The sequence below is a fragment of the Solanum verrucosum genome, unplaced genomic scaffold (assembly GCF_900185275.1).
Source record: "Solanum verrucosum unplaced genomic scaffold, falcon-dt-bn FXZP01000895.1, whole genome shotgun sequence".
Taxonomy (NCBI): Eukaryota; Viridiplantae; Streptophyta; class Magnoliopsida; order Solanales; family Solanaceae; genus Solanum; species Solanum verrucosum.
The window spans coordinates 1-7,809 of NW_026020252.1; the positions used below are offsets into that span (position 1 = coordinate 1).

Genomic DNA, 7,809 nt, shown 5'->3' on the forward strand with positions numbered 1-7,809 from the left:
TGAGAGATAATTCTAAATAATCTTTTGCTAGTTTTAAGGAGTAATGGTTGGAAGTTAGAAGAGAGATGATATTAAATATCTTTTATTATTTTAAAAATAATTTAGAAAATGTATATATTACTTTTAGGCTAACATGTGCCAATTTTTTATTTGTTTATTAATTGCTAATTAATATTGGGCTATATGTTGTCAATTGTATGTAACACTTGTCTAACTATGTCAATTCCTCCTTACTTAAGTGAGCAGGAATTCGGGATGGGGCCTGGGCTTGCTGGAAATTTAAGAAGGGCCCAAACTTGGTCTCATGAAGGATTGGATGAATTGGTGAGACTTGGCTAAAATTGAGATTGAGTTAATTAACAATTTAACCAAACGAATTTAAAAAATAATCAAAAGATTTAATTTTGGTAGATTTGGCTAGAGTTTCAAATAGGATAAATAAATATAACTAATTTACAAGCTTCTTAATATTAACAAAACAAAATAATTAACTCCATTGCAAAATAATTAATTCAAAAATGCAAACTATTATATAACTAAACTACTTAGTAAAATATTTAAACAAAACAAAATTTTTTTTATTTATTTTTAGATGACTTTCGAATATTTATGAAATATACTAATTATATACATAATTATGTAAAGTATATATATTACTTAAAAATCATAGAAATAAAAAAAATACTTAAAAGTAACTTGAAAAAAAAAATCGAACTTTATAAAAACTAATTATTTCAAATCGTTTGGAATTTAAGAAAATATATATTGTGGAGGTCCAAAATTGGATGTCAACAATAGTAATAGTGGTAATTGCCTTCTTCACTTTAGAAACTACCATGTTCTGAAAAAAGTGTCAATTGTCCATTGATGACCATGTTTAAAAAATGACGTTTGGCCAATACATTCGGTTACTATTCTTCATCAGATTCAGGCCAATTGGGACATATATCAGAGAGATTACACACGAAATAAGATTCATAACTAACAAATAACATGTCTTTGAACAATACATAGATATCCAAATATTAACTACAGATTAAACAAATTATTCAGTACTGAAAGAAAACACAAAAAAACTTTCGAAACAGTTTACATGAAAGAAAACACTCAAAACATTAATTTAAAACATCTCAGAACCATCCGGGGAAATGATTTCAAACTTGAAAATGTTTGAATCAACAAACAATACTTGTAACAAGTTTCTTTATTGGAACTAGTAATCAGATAACTGAGACTGCAAATGCATCATCATGCCTCAATACTCTCCTGCAAAAAGGAGGAAAATAAGAGAAAACATAGGAGAGGAATGTGATGAACACGAAAATAATTGAATATAATCTATGTTTGATATAAAGTCACCTAAATTCTGTATTAGTAGTATAACAGAGTAATGTTGCCCAATTTAATGTTTCAGCAAAGTGAAACCCACATAAACAACATATTCAGTTAGTCCTACAAAATAGAGTCTGGGAGGAACCTTACCTCAAAGGTAGAGAGGTTGTTTCCGATAGACCTTTGGCTCAAGGAAAAAGAGTTCAAAGGAGTCCCGAAAAGAAATGAAGTACAAGACACAACAACAACAGATAGTAACATCACAGAAACTACAACAAGCATTACTATAATCGAGGTATAAGGGACAACATATAGTAGCAAAAATTGAAGGATAAGAAACTATAGGAGCAATACTATGACTACTGATATGAACGGACAACAAGACAACATACTGCTACCTACTAATTCTGTGTATAGAGACTATAGGGATAGATGCAATCTTATTGAAAAATGTCTTATTCAATATTTAATGATACGAGATGGAGAGAATTGGACTAACCTTATAACAACTTCACTTTGTGGAATTGAAATCAGCTTCAGTAGGGAATAGTGAGCTTGAATTTGCCGCTTTCTGGATCAGCTTGCTTCTTCTTTTTCTCGCGTTCTATTTCTCTTGCAGATTCTCTTGCTTTGCTTGTGTTGTCCAGTTCATTTCTTGAAGGTATCCAAATCGGCAAGCTCAAGTGGCACAGCCTCAAGTTAAGGCAGGAGATCAGGACAAGGCTCCTAAGTCTTGGAAGGGACAGTTCGATGCCTCCCACGACACAAAATCTGCCATTTCAATCCACAAGACCTGAAGTTTCTTGAAACCTCCCGGCTCCATCTTCCAGGACGGCCCTGTGAATGCATTTTCTTTCAATTCTAGGACCTGGAGATTTTTCACCTGCCCCAATCTATATGCCTGGTTCCAGTCAAACCTTGTTTTTGATAGAGTTAACTTCTTCAAATTTGGTAAACATTCAGAGAATGCTGACGGAAGTGAAGAGATTTATTACTCTTATCATCATTTAGCAGTGTTAAACTTTCCAGGAGCTTTAGCACTTGAAAATTGCTGAAAAATTCACTTGCTAGTTTCAAGAAAAGGCGTCAAATTACCTTCAATATTCATTTTTTGACATTACCAGCCATTGAAAGAACATTTCCCTTGCAGCTTTCTGGTGTAACCAGAGATAGAGTTTGCAATAAACAAGAATTTGTACTACTACTACTACATGTAGGGGGTGGTAAGATTGCAGGTTTGTTGGTGCGCAGATGGCGTAAACGTGGCATGTTCCATATGTCAGCTTTTATATCAAGGGTGGGCTTGGAAGTATTCAGAATAAGAGTTTGTGCATTTCAGAAAGAAGTGAAGAGTTTAGGAAGTTCCTTGAAATCACCTGAGATAGCAATATACCTTAAGTGCAATAGCTGGTAAAATTCCCTGGGAATACTAAACTTGAGGGATTCAATGTCTAAGACTCTCATAAGTGGAAATGCGTTAGGGATGTGTTTGACGTCGATGTTAGAAAAGTCAACTTGTTTTTGTTTTGAGGAAAAACATAACAATGACCGAACATGTTCTTCAACTGTCTTTTTTGAGATGAAATTTTGAGGAACAGATGATTGGATAGACACTCGACGACAAGTAATTGAGTTTTGTATGTCTTGATCAGATGTGAGACATACTTGTTTGAAAAGAGCCAATCTAGTAGCCTCTTCAACGCAAAACTCATGTAACATGTCGTGAACACGACAGTTTTTATTCGATCGTTAGACTCTTTCCCATAACCATCACTAAGTTCTGTTGGCAAAGTCATTGAGATAATACTCTGCTATCTCTTCAATTTCGTTGCCCGACAACTGGACATTATGAGTCCCTCAGCAATCCAGAGTCGAATCAATTTCCAAGCGGGGATATCAAATCCTTGAGGAAAGGCACCAAAATACAAGAAGCAAGCCTTTTTTTCTTGGAAATGATTGTAACTCAGTCTCACAACATTCACACATCTCTGAAGTTTGTCTTCTTGTATAAGGTGTTTCCCACATTTTCCCTAACTACTTCCAATCAATTTCGCTCGTACGACCTCTTAAAGCTCCTGCAATTACCACAATTGTAAGTGGTACTCCACTACATTTTGCTACAATGGCTTCTCCATGTTCTACTAACTCAACAGGACAACGGCTAACGCCAAAAGCTCTCTTTTCTAGCAGCTGGAAACTTTCATCTCCATCCAAAATTTCAGATTGTGGGGATATTTATTGACAGATCTAGCAATGTCTTCGTGTCGAGTGGTCATCATGATCCTGTGGGCTTTTTTATTATCAGGGAAAACTGTCTTGACAAAATCTACAACATTTGATCCCACACATCATCCAAGACAATGAGACTTTTACCTCCATTAGCCACACGCTTACGTATTTCCTGAGTTATGTCTGCCTCATTTTGTTTTTTGAATTCATCAAAGGAATTTGTGAACCCTTTCAGAATATTAAAAAGGATATCCCGTTTTACACACGTTGATTGTCCGATGAAAACCCAAATGTAACTGAAAAATTCTCGCGAAATCTTAGGATCATTATAGATTTTTCTTGCCAGTGTGGTTTTACCAAGTCCTGGCATTCCTACAACGGGGATAACATCTAGACACTCTGCTCCTTCAACCAGACGATTGATCACTTTTGTTGCTTCCTCATCAAATCCAACCACTTCGTGATTTTCCAATGACGAACCCTTTAATATGGACAAACAAGTTATTAAGAGTACTTGTCTTGATTATATCATAACAAGAAATTACTCTATCTACATTCTAGACAGGTACCAAATAAGCTATGATCATGTGCCAATCCATGTGTGAAAGTTCATTTTCAATGTGTTATGTCAAATTGTATACCTGCCTATCCAAATATAGACAGGTAAATGTTTGAATTGGTATTTTTTCTGGGAAAACGGTTTCTTAAAAATTAGAAAAATGTTTTTTTTTCTAGTGGAGTAGAAAACAAGTTACAAAATAGCATTAGAAGTTCATTGTCTCCTTCGATCCCCGTCCCATCACCGTAATATTTGCTAGATTACATATAAATTATCTTGGACAACATATTTTTGCTTACACACCTACCGTTAGAAAGTAAAAAAAAAACTAGTTATATTCCACAAAATATTATTTTCCTTTGTACCAAACACACCTTAAAGCTAAATAATTTTCGAATATAAGAAAAGTATTTATTATGGACTGGTGGTGTTGCAGGAGCAAGGGGTGCACATGCACCCGTTAACTTCGGAAAAAATCATGTGTATAGGTGTATATCTATTTTGAGAAACTGACATAAATTAGGATATAATTAACGTGCACCCATGAAGGGTATAGGTTTGCCATTTTGCTGCTGGTACAAGCTAGAGGAACCACACACATGACTTAGGTTCGAATCCAGCTACAACATTATTTTATTGTTTTTTTTTTTAAGTTTATCTTAAAGCTCATATTGGAGTTCAGATAATATTGATGCACCTGAAATCTTCAAATCTTGAGTTCGCCTCAGAGCAAGTGATTGTAATTAGTGGGCTGAGCTCTAGCATTTTTTTAGTACTTGAGGAGATGACTGATGCATGCTGGTGCTAGGATTTGTGTAGTCACCAAATTTATTATTGTTGTACATATATTTACATTGGGCGAATATTATTTCTATCCCCAATTTTGCTTTAAAAATCAAACTCCCCCTCAACTATGAAAAATATGTCCTCAAACCCCTTATTCTATGCATTGTCTATTTTACTCTTTATATTTTCAATCCCCATCTTTTACTACAAGAAAATATGAAATTTTATATGACAATTGATGGTGGTAATAACTAACGATAGTGATTGAGTGTGTCAATTTTGGATAGTGTTCAGTGATGATAGTGGTTGTGGACAATATCTTTACCATATAGTGGTTGGCAGTAGTGATTAACCGTGGTTGTTGTTGGTGGCGGTTGATAGTTAATAGTAAATGAATAACTGATAATAAATGGTGTGGTGAATGATGATGGAGGTCAACAATATATAATGTTGACCAATGGTGGAAATTATCGATAGTGATTAGTGGATGTAATAATGGTTGATAGTGATGGTTGCAAATAATGGTTAATGATAATGACGAATAATTTGGTGTTTGACGGTACTAGTGGTTGTGGTTGGACTGAGGATGGTGGTTGTGGATGCTAGGTGGTGTGATTGACGGTGGTGGTAGTTGTGACTAATATGATACTTGTGGATGGCGGATGGTGGGTGAAAGTAGATGAAGTAACAGTGAACTGTCATCTTTGTGGAAATTCTTAAATAAACGTCTTAATGATATTAGGACTTTGTGATAGATCTTACTCAATTATACCCATTAAGTGGTTGTAAAATAAGAAAGACCAACACACTTGACAATTAAGATCTGAATTCAAATCATGAAAACAGACCGATTAATTAAATAATTGAAATCTGATTGAGGATAGTGATGATTGCAAATGATGGCTAATGATGGCTAATGATAATGATAATTAATTTTGGAGATTAACGATATTGATTGTGGTTGATAGGTGGTATATTGACAGTATTGGCGGTTATGGTTGGGCTGAGGATGGTGGTTGTTGATGATAGGTGGTGTTGATTGACGGTGGTGGCAGTTGTGACTAAAATGTTAGTTGCAGGTAGTAGGTCAAAGTAAATAGAGTAATAGTGAATTGTCATCTTTTGTAAAAATTCTTAAATAGACATCTAAATGATATTAAGACTTTATCATAGATCTTACTCATCATACTCAGAGGCGAATCTAGGATTTTTCGAATATGGGTACACCAAGTAAAATGTATTGAAGTGAGAATTGATCCTTAATCCTCAAGGTCAAAAGCTTAACATTTAACCATGTGGACCATTTAGACTTCTTGTAGTATAGGTGCTAGAATATAATATTATACAAAATCTTAAAAAATATACATATAAAATATCTAATTTTACGAATAGACCACGGGTGCCGGTGCCCTATTTTTTGGCTCTAAATTCGCCACTGATCATACTTATTGAAACTCATTAAGTGGTTGTAAAATAAGAAAAACCAACAATCTTAGGGCGTGTTTGGTATGAAGGAAAATATTTTCTGGAAATTGTTTTCCAATTTTCTCATGTTTGGTTGGCTTAAATGTTTTCCAAATTAACTTGTTTTCCTCAAATTTAAGGAAAATGACTTCATTTAAAAAAATTAAGGAAAATATTTTCCAAAACTCTACTTCATCCTTAAATTGCAATATTTTTTTTCTTACCCTACTCCGTACCCCGTACCCGACCATTTTTTTTATTTTTTTTATTTTTAAACTACAAATATATTTTACCCCTACCCCCAAACCAACTCCCCCTCCCCCCAAACAAAAAAAAATAAATTATTTTTACCTCATCCAACCCCTACCATCCCTACCCCCTCCCCCCACACACAAAAAACATATTTTGGAAAAATATTTTAAATTTTTTAAAATTTCATTATTTACCCCATCCCATATTCTAACCCCGCGTCCCCCACCACACAAAAAAAAGTATTTTGGAAAAATATTTCAAAAAAACATTTTCCTTCATGCCAAACACACCCTTAATAATTAAGATCTGAATTCAAATCTTGAAAACAAATCAGCTTAATGATTGGAGATCTCAAAAATTAAAAAATCGCATAAGCATTGAAATTTTGTGCAGATTTCATAAACGAACCTGTTCCTCCTGGACAACTTTTTCAGCATGATGATCAATCATTGGGTTGGCCTCAAACAAATGTTGATTTTCATCAAGGATTTTCCTCACCTCTTCAAGTATCTCATTGATTTCCTCTGTAAAATTCCTGTTTTTGTAAGTTTTGTGAATCAATTTTTTAGCTATACTACTCTCTTGGTCTATCTTTGGCCTGAATCAATAATTTATCAACAACATCCTCTGCTTTATATACTGTACGTCGAATTTTATCGACTAGTACCTCCCATTGTGTACTATTGCTTCTCTGATTCGCGTTATCGACTAAGAATGCATTTAATCGCTTCACTTCATCAAACAAATCTTCACACGATTTCTTCAATCCTGTATACAACTTCCAATTATAACTTATAAGATGCGACAAGTTCTCCACCAGAAGGCTCACGGTGGCTGTCACCGCCGTGGTTAATGCAGCGGCCCGTAAAACGGATCCATTTCTGAGAATTAATTTGATGAAGAAGAATAGTATACTGCCATAGTTGTGTATACGAAGATGTGGAATATATTTACTTAAGTTGACTCTTTTGTATTTCTGAATTAAGTCTTTTAGTATTATTTCTTAATATAATATAATACAACTAGGAGCAACATCAACAATTTAATAATCCAATCACAGCTAAAGTTTGAATAAATAACTAGAAAACAAATTAAGTGTTGTTGGAAAGAGGTTCACATTGGTCGAAAAACTTGAAAATAAATGGGTGTTGTTGGAAAGCTTGAAAACAATTGAGAATTACTCCCTT

General features: G+C 34.1%; 1 pseudogene; it reads right to left on the bottom strand.

The window, feature by feature from the left end:
• Positions 1-1,868: 1,868 nt before the first annotated feature.
• Positions 1,869-7,503, bottom strand: LOC125833089 (putative late blight resistance protein homolog R1B-17; annotated as a pseudogene).
• Positions 7,504-7,809: the final 306 nt, after the last annotated feature.